The sequence below is a fragment of the Podarcis vaucheri genome (assembly GCF_965113315.1).
Source record: "Podarcis vaucheri genome assembly, chromosome: 12".
Classification (NCBI taxonomy): Eukaryota; Metazoa; Chordata; class Lepidosauria; order Squamata; family Lacertidae; genus Podarcis; species Podarcis vaucheri.
This window is the reverse complement of record NC_138750.1, coordinates 16,962,900-16,981,888: the sequence shown is the minus strand read 5'-3', so window position 1 is coordinate 16,981,888 and position 18,989 is coordinate 16,962,900. Positions and strand designations below refer to the sequence as shown.

The window sequence follows — 18,989 nt, the reverse complement described above, 5'->3', positions numbered from 1 at the left end:
ATGCTGTCTAGGTTTGTCATTGCAATGAACAACAATAATACTTGGTATTGTTATAGCGCTTGACATTTAAAATAAAGAAACTAATTCAACCCAATCTTACAGCAATCTGTTAGGACAGCTTTATTAGCTGTTTAACCTTTAAGTGTCAGGCTGGAAACTTTTCTATACTGCCAAGCTTATGCTGGCAAGTGAGAAAACATCCTTCTGTAATAGTTAATTGATCTCTGATTTATTTTTTTACTGTATGATTTACTGTATGGTTCTATGTATGAATGTAATAAACCGCTCTGATTTTTTTAATGATTAAATGTATATAGACATGTTTATGAACTGATTAGCTAATTAGTTAACTAATAGTACCGCTATCTAATATTAAATAAGAACTTAACAGTGGATATCCAGTTTCACAACCAAGGCTGGATCCATAGCTGTCAACCTTCCCTATTTTGCGGGAAATTCCCTTATTTCAGTGCCGTTTCCCGCTGCTTCCTGCTGCTATCTTGGATTGTTAGATATCCTGTAGAATGTCCCCGGGACAGGTGAGGCTGCTGATCCCTTATTTTCGAGGCTGCTGATCCCTTATTTTCAAATCTAAAAGTTGACAGCTATGGCTGGATCTATTCTAGACACATCAAAGAAGTGTTTCAGTTAAACCCACTGTAAACTTTGTATGAGAAATTGGATTGGCAAAACCGGAACTCCACAGCACCATCTGCTGCCACAGTGTTATAATGCATATACAATGCATATAAAGCGCTTTTTCTTTGCCAATGTAGCTGAGTCCCAAGTCAGGCCAAGAAACAGGTTAACACACAAATGGGTAGGAAAATGAAAGTAGCCCCAATAACAAGCTACAGGGTAGAATCTTAGCTCCAACTCTCTCATTACCTGTTACTACACTGCCTTTCAAAAATATGGCAGGCTTTGCCTCTTCATAAATGATGAGTATGCCTACAAATTATATCCAAATCTTGCAGAAAATAAAAGTTTTTTTAAAAAAACACAAAAAACCAAACTTTAACAAGGGCATGTCTGAAAACCCCTGAATGTATCTGCCTAAAATCAGACAGGCTTACTCAGTTTTGGAGGGACTCCAATGCTTGTAAATGTATGCTTCTACAAAGAGCGGACAGAACTGTTATCATTCTTAGGTTCCCTGGTATAGTGAAAGGGTTGGGGGAGACTAGAGTTTCATTTTTATCCTCTTCTAATTCAGTCCCAAATAACAAGCTGGGATGGAAAGATATGAGTGGCTCTGAAACAGATCAGGCTGCTTCCCAAATTTTATGACTGGTACCCACCCCTACAACTATTTAGTATTTGACAGCTTATTTCATATTCGACACCAGCTAATTTCTATTTTTCTTTTTAAAAAATGACAGGCCCCCTAATCTAGAAAGTGCGGGGAGTTAGAAACAAAATGTCACATTCATAATGCAAATTGCACTTACAAACCTGTCATTAAGAATTTGAATGGTAAAATGGAACTTGGGCAAATGTCAAGAAGCTGCAAATATTTATTTCACATCTGGGCAGTGCGCTGGCAGAGAGAGAAGATTTCTGCAGCCTTTCTCTGAATAATAAAAGCATTCAGTCTGTGCAGATTTCAGGGAGAGCAATCCTACGGAAGTCAGGGAGGGAGGGAGTCTGTACCAGAGGAATGAGCTACCGCCTAAGCCTTACAGGGCACACACCAGCCAGTACAGGTGATGGAGCTGTTTCTCCCCACCCCACTTCCATTTTGTAGTTAAAAGGTAAAGGGACCCCTGACCATTAGGTCCAGTCATGAACAACTCTGGGGTTGCGGTGCTCATCTCGCTTTATTGGCCGAGGGAGCCGGTGTACAGCTTCCGGATGATGTGGCCAGCATGACTAAGCTGCTTCTGGCGAACCAGAGCAGTGCACGGAAACGCCGTTTACCTTTCCGCTGGTAACACTTACTATTATTATTTATTAGACTTGTTAGTGGCTTGTTCCCTGACGGTTTCCAAGAAACAACAATTTTAAAAACAATAATATAAATACATTGTAGCATTTAAAACAAAACAACCCCTATAACAGCCTGAGGAAGCTTCGGCAGCTCACTAGTAAGAAAACATAACCATTCATAGGTGGATTCTGGACACATTAAACAAAAAAAATCTTTTGAAAAATATATTGAATTTGCCATAAGCTCACCATCGCCATCTAGTGTCACATTTGTATAATGCACTTAAAACACACTTATTTTTTAAAAAAATATATTTATTGCAATTTTTTTTAAACAACAAACAAACCACCAAACATATAAAATACCATCACCATACAGACAAAAAAAGTCAAAGCAAAGTTAAGAAATAAACAAAGAATGAAAGAAGAGTACATATAAAATACAGTTGTTCATAAGTCATATTTTCATAATCTTTGGACTTCCTTGCATCACCCTTCCCTGCGTTCTCAGTCACATAGTTATAGACAGCAATTTATTACCTTATTTCAGTTCTTATTTTATAAATCTCAGATATTATGTCCCAAATTTTAAATAACTTTATCATAAATTAAACTGCTTGGTTTGAACATAATATTGCTTCGAATTTCATCATTTCCCTGAACCTCACTTATTCTCATATGTCTTACAACAAAATTACTGCTGCCATGTTGCTTTCAATCGTGCATCCTCCTAACATTCATACAGTTTATGGTGTTTTTGTAAATAGTCTTTAAATTTTTTCCAGTCCTCTTCCACCGTCTTTTCTCCCAGGTCTCGAATTCTGCCAGTCATTTCAGCCAGTTCCATGTACTCTATCAGTTGCGTCTGCCATTCTTCCAGTGTGGGTAAATCTTGGGTCTTCCAATGCTTTGCGATGAGTATTCTTGCTGCTGTTGTTGCATACATAAAAAAGGTTCTATCTTTCTTTAACACCCCTTGGCCGACAATGCCCAAAAGGAAGGCCTCTGGTTTCTTAAGGAAGGTATACTTAAATACCTTTTTTAACTCATTATAGATCATTTCCCAGAAAGCCTTAACCCTTGGGCACGTCCACCAGAGGTGAAAGAATGTTCCTTCAGTTTCTTTACATTTCCAACATTTATTATCAGGCAGATGATATATTTTTGCCAGCTTGACTGGGGTCATGTACCACCTGTATATCATTTTCATAATGTTTTCTTTCAAGGCATTGCATGCCGTGAACCTCACTCCGGTGGTCCATAACTTTTCCCAGTCAGCAAACATAATATTGTGTGCAATGTCCTGTGCCCATTTTATCATAGCTGATTTGACAGTTTCATCCTGCGTATTCCATTTCAACAGCAAGTTATACATTTTTGAAAGTAGCTTGGTCTTAGGTTCTAACAGTTCTGTTTCTAATTTCGATTTTTCCACCTGGAAACCTGTTTTTTTATCTGCCTTAAAGACCTCCCTAATCTGAGCATACACTTAAAACACACTTAAAACGTTATACAGTGGTACCTCAAGTTACAAACGCCTCAGGTTACAAATGCTTCAGGTTACAAACTCTGCTAACTTGGAAGAGTTACCTCGAGTTGAGAACTTTGCCCCATGAGATGAGAACGGATATCGTGTGCCAGCGGCGCAGCGGCAACAAGAGGCCCCATTAGCGAAAGCACGCCTCTAGTTAAGAACAGTTTCAGGTTAAGAACGGACCTCCGGACAAATTAAGTTGGTAACTAGAGGTAACACTGTATTTGCAGCTGTATAGCTGAGTCCATAATGTTATGTAATTTAATACACTTCAGTTAAACCCATATAATATTATGCAATTTAGTACAGTTCCATTTAACCCGTAGAATATGTAATTTAATATGATGCTGTTCCATCTGCGTAACTTACCCTTTTACAGGGCAGAAGATATATATTTCCCACCTATGACAAGCAAATGTGACTTTACGACGCCCAGCTTGCTTTTTCTCTCTCTGCCAGCTGTACAGCATTATGAATTATGACTATCACAGCAGCCAGCAGGTGAGAGAAAGTGCACAATAAGATGACATGATGCAACACCCACCCACACAAAATATTTCGCCAGGAGGAGGCAAACTAAATAAGATCAGTGCCGTTTCCCACCTTGCTCTGGTTAAACAAAATCAGTGGCAAAGGCCCAATTACGTTCAACATGAGTTGGACAAGCTCCTTGCTATGCCTGGTTTTGTTACAAGATTGGAAAAGACACAGCAATAAATTGTTTCTATACTATTGCTGTGGCAGAGTGCCAGCAAGGGACTATAATTTGTGAATCAGTTGTTCATGAGCTGGCTGTAGGTGTATGGAATAGGCGTGGTACACAAACACAAAGGCGGTGTTGCGATTCGCCTTATCAATCATCGGATATAAAGTAAGAAAGCAACACACATTTATGCAGAGCACGCCTGTGCCTTGGGTCCTTTGCAAGGAGTTTCCCCACCCTTGCGCTGCACGCCTAATGACGGCACACAATCGAATTCTCTGCAAACTACCATGGAACAAAATCACCGAAACATTCCATTACACTGTAGTCCGTAATAATAACAACTCTGAAATTACAGCAGGGCTTGCCAGCTGCAAAAAACAAAACAAAACAAAATGCCATACATGGCTGGAATTGGAGTTCTCTATAGAAGCATTAATGCAGGAACTTTGCGGCTTTGATGGTGCGATTGGGGCTCCTTTTTCCATCAACGCCAGCCAATGGTCAGGGATGATGGGAGTTGTAGTCCAGCAACACCTCAGAGGGCCACAGGTTCCCTATCCGTGTATTTTGAGAAGGTTGATGAAATGTCACCCTTGATGGAAAAGCTCTACCTGTCTTGAGACCCCTCTGCTTGTTGTGATCTGTGGAACTCTGGTTCTGCACTATAGCCAGGAATGGGGCTTCATTTGAGTTGGAATACACCAAAGCTTAGGGGCGCAGGTGGCGCTGTGGGTTAAACCACAGAGCCTAGGACTTGCCGATCAGAAGGTCGGCGGTTCGAATCCCCGCGACGGGGTGAGCTCCCGTTGCTCAGTCCCTGCTCCTGCCAACCTAGCAGCTCGAAAGCACGTCAAAGTGCAAGTAGATAAATAGGTACCACTCCGGCAGGAAGGTAAACGGCATTTCCGTGCGCTGCTTTGGTTCGCCAGAAGCGGCTTAGTCATGCTGGCCACATGACCCAGAAGCTGTATGCCGGCTCCCTCGGCCAATAAAGCAAGATGAGCGCTGCAACCCTAGTCCGCGATTGGACCTAACAGTCAGCGGTCCCTTTACCTTTGCTAAGTCCTTCTGGCAGTTTTTTCACCTGTACTGGCAGGTTAGAAATGCTTTCATGAATGAATGAACAAAGAAATAATTGCCTGGCTGGTGAACGTTTCATAACCCAATTGTCTGCTATTGATTCCCATTTGCAAAGAATTAATACCATGCCTAAAAAGCATTGGCCATGCCAGCTTGGGCTGGTGGGAGTTGGGAATCCATCAACATCTGGAGAGGCTCATGTTCCCCATTCTTGTCCTAAGCATTGAGCCATAAATCCAGACCATGATGACATGCTTGTACAATTTGCACACTAAGCAGGGTACAGACTTTTGTGAGTACTGTGAGGGTATCTATTGACTTTGAAAGCACACCTCATTTTTCTTTTATTCCTAGAATAAGCACCTGCAGTCTTCAATAAGCCATTCGTCCCAAAGTCCCAACCAACAGGCAGCTTCATCAGAGGCAAAAACAGCTCACTGCTTCTTCTTTTTCTGCCAGAAATAATCAGAGCACCATCATCATCACAAACCATTCACTTAAAAGCCCCTTGTTATACTGGATGGAAGAAATAAGGTTATAATGACCCAAGCAATTTAGAGTCCTATGCATGCCAAATTTGTGATTAACATCCTGCTTTCTTTTTTTTTAAGCCTCTGCTCATGCTGCCTGTGTGTTTTCAGTATTCTCCTCCTTACAATTGTGATATACGGTCCATGGAGGATTATGTAATGCATCTCAGAAGTTGTGGTTCACTGAACACATTTCTATCCTCTGTGCTTTGAACTAGCTGCCTAATATAAATGGGCAAGTTAATTTTCCCTTAACGTAATAGAGTTGCACTTCTGACATTCTTCAGATGACACACTGATACCCTCACCAGGCTTGGTGATTTGTGACTTACGAACTTCCAAACAACACAGGGAGATGAGTTTCTCAGCAAGTCATCTACGCACTGTGGAAGGGATCAGAATTAGAATCAGCCATTAACCACCCCCCTCACCTTCCTGAAAGGCCTGTTTGAGAAGAGAGAACAGCTGCTGGCCCAAGAGTCTTGCTCTATAAACAGTTCTGTGGAACTGATCCTCCCTGAACCAGAAACTTCACCAGAGTTTGCAGATTGCTGCTAGATCTCACCATGTCTGCATAACCCCCCCCTGGTGCGTTAGTTGGTCACTGATCTCACCCGTCAGGTAGCACAGGATATCTTTCCATGCCTAGTGCAGTGGCTAAGCTGTCTAAGAATGATGCAAATTGTAGTCCAAAACCCCAAGGCTCAAGAACACTGGCTTGGAAACTACTGTTTATATGCTGATCACATCTTTTAAAAGATGTGATCTTTTGCCCAATATAAGTTAAAAGATTGCAGTTGGTGGGACAGCACCCTATTTGTCATTATAGATCATCTTCTTCAGTTTCTTCTTTATACTTCATAACAGCAACCCAGTCACAAAAGATGTTCTGTGGTAGAAAGAGTACTCATAATGGCTATGTTGGGCTGGTTTCATTCTCCACAGCTTTTCATTTCCCACGGGGAGACACACAAAACTCTCTTTTCTCTTCCAGGATGTGAAAATAGTGCTAGAGCAGGTATTATCTTGACAAGAATGTGATGTGACATATATGGAAGACTAATAAACAAAAATGTCAGGTTTCAGATCTCTAATGATGTGTTTCTCACACTGACACTGCATACACAAATTATTTTTCCCTCAGCACCCAGGAGGACATAGCTTTGGATCCTTGGAGTCTGAAGATGGCATCATGAATGCTTCAGACCAGAAAGATGCTAGCAGTGTAGGGGCTCTTCTGGTGCTGGAACCTCTGAGGTGTCTGGAATCTCAAAGACTGGATTGGATGGCATATTCTCCTCCTCTGAATCCATGGCCTCTTCCTCTGAAGATGAGGAGGTAGAGCTCTGGGTCATGGTAGGGCAGTGGAGAAAGTCCTACAGAAAGTGCCCTAGTCCACACCACTCCATAATGTTCACATCTTGAGTTGCTGTTATGAATCACTGCCAGAGTGAGAAAAAGATGCCACATACTTGTCATCAGCCCCATGAGACAATGTGGGGAATTCTTCATGGGTTAGCATCTGCATAATAAGTCACATCGTAAGCCTTTATTCTCCTGTTTTTAGTTTCCTTCCTGTTGGAAGTGGTTTCTGTGGGGTGAGAAGAGTGGACAACTTGGCCCTCGCCAGTTACAGAATCAAAGAGTTAATTTCAAAGTTTATATGGGATATAAGGACTGGGGATTTAGACACCCTTGGGCATCATGGGGCGTGATTGTTTTTTGAAAAGTAGAGGAGGAAAACATTAAAGTTTGTGTGCACAAGCCCTTAGTAGCAAATGTACTTTGTAACCTGACACCAACCTACTGTGGCGGATCTTTTCACTGAGGCCTCCAGGCAATTTCAGCAGACGGTACTTGCTGCTGACATGCATCAAGGGTTGTAAACTGCAACATAGAACCAAGCATATTGTTCTTCTTCATTTATAGATCTGACTCAGAAGTACTGGTTGATGTGCCTTCATTAAGCTCCTTGTGGGACCCAGGTGTGAATACCTAGACTGACATTTTATATTACAGTCTGAGAGCCAACTTGAATTTCCTCCAAACCCATTCAGACTGGGTCAAGGAAGCTGGTACTCCAGTTATGGGAGGTGCAGGCTGATACAACAGGTGGAGGAATAGCCACAGTTTCCTATATGTTAGAAATGTGTGGTCCTCCATGTGTGGTTGGACACCAGCTCCTATCAGCCCCAGCCAACATAGCCAATTGTCAGGATGATGGCAGCTGTAGTCCAGTAGCACATGGAGGGTCGGGGTTCCCTGTCCTTTCTATACATGCTCAGCACAGGAGAGGAAAGGAAGACACATAGCTCAGAGAACCCCAAAATGGTAGCCATTTTCCTCAGCATCCAGGGAATCACCACCAAAGCCCAGTGATCAGGAACTCAGCCCTCACGGTGGACATGTAAATTAACTAAGGACTTCTGGGGTGTGATATATACTGAAATGAAAAAAATGTATAAAAGGTCTTTTGTAAAAAGACCAGAAGCATTTCTTCTAGGAATGATAGGGTCAGATGTCCCCAGAGATCAAATGAACTTGTTTCTCTATGCAACTATGGGAGCCCAAATGCTATATGCTCAGAAATGGAGGGAGGGAACAGTACCAATGAGCGAGGAGGGGCAGATGAAACTGATGGAGTATGTAGAATTAGCAAACCTAGTAAAAGAATAAGAAAGCAGGAAGAAAGAGTTTACAAGGAAGATTGGAAAATGTTAGTAGAATATCTGAAGAATTATTGTAAACAGGTTAAAACGTTGGAGTAACTTCAGCCGCATAAACTAAGCAGAGATATAATGGGACAGAGGGGAAAATAAGGAGTACAGTGGTACCTCAGGTTAAGTACTTAACTCGTTCCGGAGGTCCGTACTTAACCTGAAACTGTTCTTAACCTGAAGCACCACTTTAGCTAATGGGGCCTCCTGCTGCCGCCGCACTGCCGGAGCACGATTTCTGTTCTCATCCTGAAGCAAAGTTCTTAACCTGAAGCACTATTTCTGGGTTAGCGGAGTTTGTAACCTGAAGTGTATGTAACCTGAAGCGTATGTAACCTGAGGTACCACTGTAATTAGAATATGCGGCAGTAATAGATAACTAAAATGAACTGTGGAAGGGGCGGGGAAGGGAAGTCAATGTATGGTTGTATTGGTTAATGTATGAATGTGAAAAAATTGTAACAGAAAAAAATATAAATAGAAAATTAAAATAAAAAAGGAACTCAGCCCACAGTGCTTGGATGCAGCTGATGCAGCCAATGAACTCGCAGCAACAAGGGCAGATCTCAGCAAGAGTGCTGCATGGGGCAAGGGCCTGACTCCCGCATTTTGGCCCGCGTGATCAACCCGTCCAGCACAATTTTGACTGATATGTCAGGCCTGCCAAATTCGATCCTGCCAGGCTTCATTGCCCTTCCTTCTCCTCATCCCTCCTTCTCTCCCCCACCCCAATTGTCAGCCTGATATACGGTACCTTGGGAGCAGAACCCGTTCACAGGACCTGTCCAAATCAATCCAGGGCTTAATTAGGTGGACACTTTCACATCACCAGATGCATTACTGAAACAGAGGCCACCAGTTGGCAAACATGTACATAAAATGTGGACATGCTAATATTTATGGATAGATGCACATTTAGAAAGAATTGCTAGTGGGTGGGATCCTGTATACCCTTCCTTTTTTGTGTCACCTATAAAAGTTTTTTAAAGACATGCGGAATAGCTTAAAAAAAGAATTACTAAAATCTAAATAGAAATACAATCTATTTCAGGCAACAATTGTGACTTATAGTATCTGCAATATATGTCTGTGCACTGAATCATCACCAGCATCATTAATTTATATACCTTTTAATGCTAAAATAGGCTTCTGGGTGGTGTACTAAATGTTTTTTTTTAAAAAAACCCCAGTATGCTATCACTTAATTAGTTAAAAGGCCATTGATTGATTAGTCGATGAGTTTAAATTGATGGGTAGTGAAAATATTCCTGATCTCCACCCCCACCCCCAGCTCCTTTCATCAGGCAGCTTTTTTGTCTCCCACTTAATCATCTTTCCCAACTCTCTTACTTTCCTGGCAAATGTCTGATTCCCAGCTCCATCTCCCTTCGCAGCGTGCACTTGCAAAGATAAAGGCACAATCCAGCTACTCCAATGTAATTGCAGCCACTCCACTTTCAGCTTGTCAAGCCTGAGATTCTAACCCGATTAATGGGAAAAGCAAAATGGGGATGCTTTGACATTTCCCAAAGGCATTGCCCTTTCATCGCAAATACTAATTGCGCAGACACCTGTGTGCCACCAGCTTTTGCTGGCACAAGTCTCCCTGGTTCTATTAACTTAAGTAGAGCCAGGCCAAACCTGTGACAGAATCTGGAACAAATACCCAGTTTTGTTTTGTGTGGATAAAATCTTAACTCGCCCAAAAAAATTTGAGTTTTCCCAATGATTTCACGCATTTTTGCAAAGTCTAAGCGCAATACATATCTCTAGAGGCCTCTTCTAGAACGGAATGTCAGAAATGTATACAACAATGTTTTGTTTAAATCAGTCGTCAACTTTGATGATCAACTTCAGACTCCATACAAGTGCCAGTAGTAGGATTTACTCCCAGGTATACTGGCGGGTGGCGCTGTGAGTTAAGCCACAGAGCCCAGGACTTGCCGATTAGAAGGTCGACAGTTCAAATCCCCGCGACGGGGTGAGCTCCCGTTGCTCGGTCCCTGCTCCTGCCAACCTAGCAGTTCGAAAGCACATCAAAGTGCAAGTAGATAAATAGGTACCACTCCAGGGGAAGGTAAATGGCGCTTTCATGTGCTGCTCTGGTTCGCCAGAAGCGGCTTAGTCATGCTGGCCACATGACCCGGAAGCTATACACCGGCTCCCTTGGCCAATAAAGCGAGATGAGCGCCACAACCCCAGAGTCGGCCACGACTGGACCTAATGGTCAGGGGTCCCTTTACCTTTACCTTACACTGGCATATTATTTAAATAAAAATAAAAATAAAAATTGTCCAGTAGCACCTTAGAGACCATGGGTAATATAATCTGAAGAAATGTACATGCACACGAAAGCTTATGCCCAGAACAAACTTAGTTGGTCTCTAAGATGCTACTGGGCAATTTTTTAATTTTTATTTTGACTGCGTCAGACTAACATGGCTACCTACCTGAATCTGCCATATTATTTCATATAATTATCTACTGCTCAATACCAAAAACAATCTCCAAGTGGTCTTCAAAAAAGCAAAAAACAAAAACAAAAACAAACAATAATACTATAAAAATTGCCCATCTAAAAACATGACAGTAACATATAATACTGTACAGTGGCATAGGGTGGGTTGCTGGTTCCCGAGGCAGGGTAAATGTTGTGCCCCCAGTAAAAACAGTAGCTCAAAAGCATATAAAGACAAATAAAATTTCAAGGTATTCAAACAAATTAAAAAAGGGGGGGTTTGATATTATTAGTCAGGGAAAGCCTGGGTAATATAATATCCAAAGCTACTGATGATTCCTGCTTCACATATGGATGAGGGAAGAGCATTCTGTAATACAGGGCAATAGCAGGAAATGCCTGGTTTTCGGTCACCAGCCTATAATATTCTGCAGGATGCAGCACCACAAGCAGAATTTTCCCCAGATTATCTTATTTTTGTCCTGTAGCTTTAAGTGGATTTTAAAAATAATTTTGAAACTGTTTATCCCATCTCTAAACCGAAGTGCCTGTGGAAACAGAAACGAATTTGATTTTAGGAGTTTAGCTGTTTCAGTTAGCATGAATGAGGCTGTTGCTATGGGCTTGCCTAACAAGAGAGAGGCTTTGAAAAGCACCTCTGCAATTTCAGGCACTAGGCGCTGCTGATTCTACAGGCGCCAGCACGGCGCCGTCATAGTCAGGCTCTAATCCACAGAGCTGCTTTCCTTCCCTAGCAGAGATGTCCCACGTTGCCTCTTATTATCCTAGTTCCATGCTGTGAGCAGAAAACTACAAATGGGGAAAGCTGCTACTGTCAGAAGTAAGGTGCAACATGGATCAAAGCCCTGAATCGTGGGAGTTTCAACAAGAGCTGGCTTTTCCTGCAAACTTTGTCATTCCATGTACATTTGTTGGTCTGTTTCAATACTTAGGAGTTGCTTTTCTGGAATCAAGGCAGCAACCACAATATAAACCTACAGAAACCCTATAATTCATTAAAAAATACACAGTAGTCTTCACTATTTCACATCTAGGGCCCTTCCAGATCATTGCTATTTTCAGGCAGGATTCAATCATGTGCGGGCTAATTCAAGTTGTGCGCTTATAGTTGGTTGGGAGGTCTTGTACAACAAACCTGCTGCACCTGGAACTGGGTGTGGAGAGCTGAATGGGACACAGCTGTGGGCAGCCTGAGGAAGTACCATTCATCTTGGGCCTGCCCATCAAAAGCAGGTAACCAGCAGGGAATGCTTCAGCTCAGCCTTTGCACTGTTGACTGAACACCCCCTGCTGTGCAGATAATGGAGAAAGCTCATAAATTGTATCCCTTCTGGCATCCTGGCCAACTCTATTACGCTGGTGTAAATCCTGGTGCACGAGAAACCCAGAACAGCAGCAAATAAAATCCGCTCATACGTCAGCAACTGATAAGACTTGTAAACCAGTTCTTCCAAAGTCTTCCAAAATTATAAAACTCCAAAATACAAGCCAAAAGAAAGCAGGTTTGGGAAGAGCAAGGCATATAATGGGCACCACCAGTGAAAAGGCCCTGCTCCGTGTAACTCCTGCCCTGTCATTTGATAGAGTGGCTATTCTTGACATGGAATGCTCTCTATTGGAGTCTCCAGGTCCAGTACAAAGACCATAAGAAGGGAGAGCAGGGATCTTGAAGTTCCCAACAGCTGTTAATCAAGCAAGCAAGCACACAAGTCACCTTTGTCACAGTCAGGATGCCTATGTCCTGGCCAGGCCTGCACCCAACCTTGTTTTTGTACAATCTTGTTTGTCCTCAATAGCCAAAATTATATTATCAACATATACAAGCAGAAAAGTTGTTTTCCTTCATTTGCAAGGACTTATACAAAACCAAGTGGCACTAATAAAGAAAAGTTCCAGGGTGGTAACAGAAAGCAAACTAAAAATGCTTTTGCAGTTCATCAGAAATATCCAGCAATATCAAGTTATAGTAGAACTGGTGCTATTAACAGTAATCCTTTTAGTTGGTTAATTGGTTCAGCAACTTCCATGCACATGCCGCATGATGCTAATTATTTTCCCCAAGAGTTAAATGATAACTAATCAGAGGCAGATACAGGAGAGCTATGAGATTCAGGTGAGGGTCAGATGCCTTATCAATCCCAACAGGTATATAAGAGGACGAAGAAGAAGGAGAGTTTGGATTTGATATCCCTCTTTATCACTACCTGAAGGAGTCTCAAGGCGGCTAACATTCTCCTTTCCCTTCCTCCCCCACAACAAACACTCTGTGAGGTGAGTGGGGCTGAGAGACTTCAGAGAAGTGTGACTGGCCCAAGGTCACCCAGCAGCTGCATGTGGAGGAGCGGAGACGCGAACCCGGTTCCCCAGATTACGAGTATCACTCTTAACCACTACACCACACTGGCTCCACCACGACCCGGCCTGCCCAGGCTTTCCTAGGCCAATAAACTAAAATCAATAGCAATTCATTGTCCTTCTGACACATGTAACTGTATATGTAAGTGTATTGTAATATTTTATTTAAGTTGTCTGTTGTTGCTTCAGTTTTCTGTACATAGTTTAGAGGTATTTTTAATATATTAGGTGGTGGTGGTGGTTGGCATCCGTCTGTCTCAAGAGACAAAGGAGTACTATTTGGGGGATGAAGTCAAACAGCTGTGTTATCAGCACTGATGCGCCAACCTGGGCAGTGTGTATTGAGGTCCTGGGCTGCCAAAATAACAAGACACACACACACCTTTGGTCTCCCTCATATGGTCCAAAGGAAAGCAGAGCAATACGTTTGGCACCAGTTAAGTGGCATAGGTAAAGGTAAAGGTACCCCTGCCCGAACGGGCCAGTCTTGACAGACTGTGGGGTTTGTGCGCCCATCTCACATTTATTGGCCGGGGGCCAGCGCTGTCTGGGGACACTTCCGGGTCACGTGGCCAGCGTGACATCGCTGCTCTGGCGAGCCAGAGCCGCACACGGAACGCCGTTTACCTTCCCGCTGGTAAGCGGTACCTATTTATCTACTTGCACCCGGGGGTGCTTTCGAACTGCTAGGTGGGCAGGCGCTGGGACCGAACAGTGGGAGCGCACCCCGCCGCGGGGATTCGAACCGCCGACCTTTCGATCGGCAAGCCCTAGGCGTTGAGGCTTTAGCCCACAGCGCCACCCGCGTCCCTGTTAAGTGGCATAGAAATTAAATAATCACCGGTTCATTTCCAGCTCAAAGGACGCTGTGGTTTTTTTGTGCAGGGACACAGGTGGCACTGTGGTCTAAACCACTGAGCCCCTTGGGCTTGCCGATTGGAAGGTTGGCAGTTCGAATCCCCGCGACGGGGTGAGCTCCCGTTGCTTGGTCCCAGCTCCTGCCAACCTAGCAGTTCAGAAGCATGCCAGTGCAAGTTGATAAATAGGTACCGCTCCGGCGGGAAGGTAAATGACATTTCCGGGCACTGCTCTGGTTCGCCAGAAGTGGCTTAGTCATGCTAGCCACATGACCCGGAAGAAACTATCTGCAGACTAACGTCGGCTCCCTTGGCCAGTAAAGCAAGATGAGTGCCGCAACCCCAGAGTCATTCGTGTCTGAACTTAACTGTCAGGGGTCCTTTACCTTTACCTTTTAATCAGTCAAAAAAAGCCCACTTTCCCCCAAATATAGGACTTTTTGTGATAAGGAAATTGATGGGGAAATCCCCTGGAAGTTGTAGGATAACATGTGCTTTAATACAATGTATTCTAACCTCACCACAAACAAATGAGAATTAACGCTTATTGAATAGCCAAATGTGGTCTAACCTTCCTGAAAACTAATCGGTATGAATACTCCGTAAACAGGTTACAAGTCACTCTCTGTTGTTGATAACAGGTATTTAGCGTCATGGTATGACTCAACTGAGGACTCATCCCCACTTCCACTCATCCCATGCCTAGAAAACACGGGGCAGAATGGTTTTCTGCTTGTCTCATGCTTTTGAGGTACGAATCTGAGCGATTATGCCTTGCGCCAACTCTTCCCCTGGAAAATGCTTTATTTAGTGATAGAACAAACAGCAATTATGGTTCAGATTCAGTGCTAAAGATCGGGTTTCCCGGGAGGAAAGCGCTGGGACAAACAGGTTTGGATAAGTCCCAAGAGAGCCTTCAAAATGGAAGAGTGAGATCTACTCCATAGATGTAAAACCAGAAAAAGCAAAAAGAGGGTAATAGAGGACAGAACCTCTTTTCCTTAAAATCAGATGGTGGAAGTCTTCTTGCTCAACCTCAACCTCCAGCATCAGATGCAATTAGAGTTCTTTTCTGTAGCTTTGCAGTCTCACTAGGGAATTACAAGCAAGAGATTTTGGAGACTGCAAATAAGCAAAAAAGTGTGAAGCCGTTTCCCCTCAAATTAACTATTCATTTCACCACCGAGTTATAAATTAAGCCAGCAGCATTTGTACGTTAGCAACGCAGAACAAGGTAGTATTCAACCAGCTTTATTCTGGTTGACTAATAAAGCTGTGAGTGAACAGATACTTATAGAAGTAAGTCACTTTCTACTGCACCCAGCCTAGAGTGGGTGATTTGCTTCTGACACCAGATTATCTTATTTTATTTATCATTTCATTTCTATCCCACCTTTCTTTCAAGGAGCTCAGTGTGGGACACATCATTCTTCCCATCCCCCTCTCATCTTCACAACTACCCTGTGAGGTAGGTTAGGCTGAGAGACAGTGACTGGCTCATGGTCACCTGGTGAATGATGGCTGGCCTCCCAACACACTAATCACTACACCATTCTGGCTCTCATAAATTCAAAAACAACCAGAAAAATGGTCATAGGAACATGGGAACATGCCCTATACTGAGCCAGATCATTGGTCCATCTAGCTGAGCATTGTCAGCCCTGTTTTCAGGCGGGAGTATCTTCTAGCCACACATGGAGATGCCAGAGATTGAATCTGGGACCTTCTGAATGCAAACCAAATTCTCTACTCCTGAGGAATCAGTTGGAGTTATGTAAGTCTCTGTTGAGTATACAGTATACAGAGACAGTTCTAGAGTTGATCCCGCATAGTATGAATTCAGTTTTTGATTAGTAGTGAAAGGTGGAACCTTAAGCCAGTGGTGTAGCTGCTAGAATTCCTGCTCCATGATTGTAGTCATGGAATTTTTGTCTATCACATGATGCTGTATGTTGTGACTCCACAGAGTGGGAAGTGATGGAGACAGGATGTTTGTGTTACTGTGTTCCGTGAAGTGGGACTATTGTCCTTTGTTCATTCTCTTTGCTGTCTGATGCTAGAGAGACGGGGAGCCATGTTGCAGTGCTCCATGTGTGTTTATATGTAAATAAAGTAGATTAGTCAAAATGCTGAATTGCTGAGGTCTGTTACGCAAGCTGCGAAGACTCTGCGGATCCCTAAGTGTGCCAATGTCTGTTGGCATCGATCGCTGTGATGTTCGGGCAGAAGAAAGCTTTTGAAGCTCCCGAACGATCAACCAGGAGGGAGGGAACATGCCAGGCAGGCATGTGTCTCTGCCAGGGTCCTACCTCCTGACAGTAGCATGGGGGGCCAGGACGCACAGATTTCTGAGGGGGCAGACCCAGGTGCCCTCACAACAGGCTCCCTCATCAAGGCTGGAGCTGTGAGGAGGTAAGCCATGCCCAGGCTGAACCTTCAGGGCTGGGGCAGCGGCACCTCCTCCTCCTCCTCCTCCTTCTCCTTCTCCTTCTCCTTCTCCTTCTCCTTGTGGCTGGCAAAGAGACGTCTGTCTCTGGGCCAGCCGAGAGGAAAGGAGCGGGGTTCCCACTGAGGAGGGAGGAAGAAAAAGGCGGGAAAGCACTGGTGTAGTGGTTAAGAGCAGTGGACTCGTAATCTGGTGAACCGGGTTCGCATCCCCGCTCCTCCACATGCAGCTGCTGGGTGACCTTGGGCCAGTCACACTTCTCTGAAGTCTCCCAGCCCCACTCACCTCACAGAGTGTTTGTTGTGGGGGAGGAAGGGAAAGGAGATTGTCAGCCGCTTTGAGACTCCTTAGGGTAGTGATAAAGCGGGATATCAAATCCAAATCCAAACATGCATTGCCCAGAGTGCCTCGCTGCAAGGACAGGAGGGCGAGGCAACACAGCGTCTCTCCTGGTTTTGCGTTTCTCTGCCTTATCTCTGCTCCCAGGTTGGGGCTAGTTTAGAAGAAGAGACTCCCTTGATTAGATGCTGGCCAGCAAAGGGACTGACCTCTGCCCAGTCCACCAAGGGTTGCAACACTTGCCCTGCCCTGGGTGCCAGAAACCCAGGCTACGCCCCTGCCTCAAGCTGCTGTGCTGTGTAAGGTGCCATTTCAAGGGGGGAGTTTATTAAGATAGAGAGCAAAGATACCAATAGGCTGCCTACTTAGTTGCTAGGAGTGACTTATCTGTTGGAATTCAGTAGGAACTCATTGATTTGATTTGGCTCCTCTCCTCTTCTTGGCTGTTCTGCTCCGTGTCCTTGATTGTCCTTATCAGCCTTGACGTCTCATGAATGAATGGGCCAATATTGTTCTGACTTTGCCAGGAATTGTTAGCAATCCAAAGAGATGCTCACCGTTCATAACGTTGGTACAGAAAATACCAAAATGAGTGCATACAGACGTTTTGCATCTCACAAAGTTGCTCCCGTCAGTCAGCATAGAGCCAGCATGCATGGCTGACTTTAGGCGGCAAAACCTGAACCAAATGATACCTGAACACACTGCCGGTGCTATAACAATCTGAAAGCAGCAATAACCTCCCAGCACAAAGCCTGCTGCTTGGACTAAAGAGAACACAAGCTGAAAGCCACACAACAGCAAGGAAATTGAAGCTTGCTTCTGAGAATCTCAAGTTCAGTGCTCACCTTTGCTATTACTAATGGAGCCATCAGCATCTTAAAAAGCAGAGACATCACCTTGCCAACAAAGGTCCGTATAGTTAAAGCTATGGTTTTCCCAGTAGTGATGTATGGAAGTGAGAGCTGGACCATCAAGAAGGCTGATCGCCAAAGAATTGATGCTTTTGAATTATGGTGCTGGAGGAGACTCTTGAGAGTCCCATGGACTGCAAGAAGATCAAACCTCTCCATTCTTAAGGAAATCAGCCCTGAGTGCTCACTGGAAGGACAGATCGTGAGGCTGAGGTTCCAATACTTTGGCCACCTCATGAGAAGAGAAGACTCCCTGGAAAAGACCCTGATGTTGGGAAAGATGGAGGCCACAAGGAGAAGGGGATGACAGAGGACAAGATGGTTGGATAGAGTTCTCAAAGCTACCAGCATGAGTTTGACCAAACTGCGGGAGGCAGTGGAAGACAGGAGTGCCTGGCATACTCTGGTCCATGGGGTCACGAAGAGTCGGACACGACTAAACGACTAAACAACACAATGGAGCCATGATCCAAACCAGCCATCTTACTAGTTTCTTCTATGCTGAACTTCTTGTCATTTCTGAACAGTAGTCCACCTCCTTCCACCTCCTCTTGTAGCATTTCAAACAGATCTTTAAACCCAGGGGGAGGTAAAATCAACTTCTGCCTTAATTCCCCCATCAGTAAAATGGGAAGAGCAGCCTACACTTCTTGAGTAGTATTCACAGAACTGAGAAAATGTTTGTCACCCACTGACCAGACCCAGAACTGCTTGCCTTCCACAAATTTGCTCTTATCACATGCTTTCACCCAACTTGATGGGGGAGATGCGGGAACCTCATCATTCCACCTTGAGTTCCTTTAGAAAAGGCAGCATTTTTTTTTAAAAAAAAGTTCAACCAATTGCTCCCTAAGATTATGCTCATTTTAGGGTAAAATATTTTCAGAAATCTGTACACTGAGATAAAATGCCTATTTAATTAGGTATTAAAATGTGGATTTTCATATGACCTTTTTTAAAAATAAAAAAACCAACAGATTAATGCAGAAATGAGATAGAGCAAACCTATGAATGAAGAAGCATGCAATTGATGGATCCATCCATTCCTACCAGGCAGCTCCATCTGGGAAGAGGTAATGACTTGATTTATGTACATTTGCTAG

The 18,989-nt window shown here is 43.7% G+C and overlaps 2 protein-coding genes across 5 annotated transcripts in view; one reads left to right on the top strand and one right to left on the bottom strand.

Moving 5' to 3' along the window:
• Nucleotides 1–18,989, top strand: part of LOC309515333 (prostatic acid phosphatase-like) — a 264,606-nt gene that overhangs the window by 138,376 nt on the left and 107,241 nt on the right. The window lies entirely within an intron of this gene.
• CPNE4 (copine 4) overlaps nucleotides 1–18,989 on the bottom strand; it is a 259,861-nt gene that overhangs the window by 219,635 nt on the left and 21,237 nt on the right. The gene's annotated exons all lie outside the window — the stretch shown is intronic.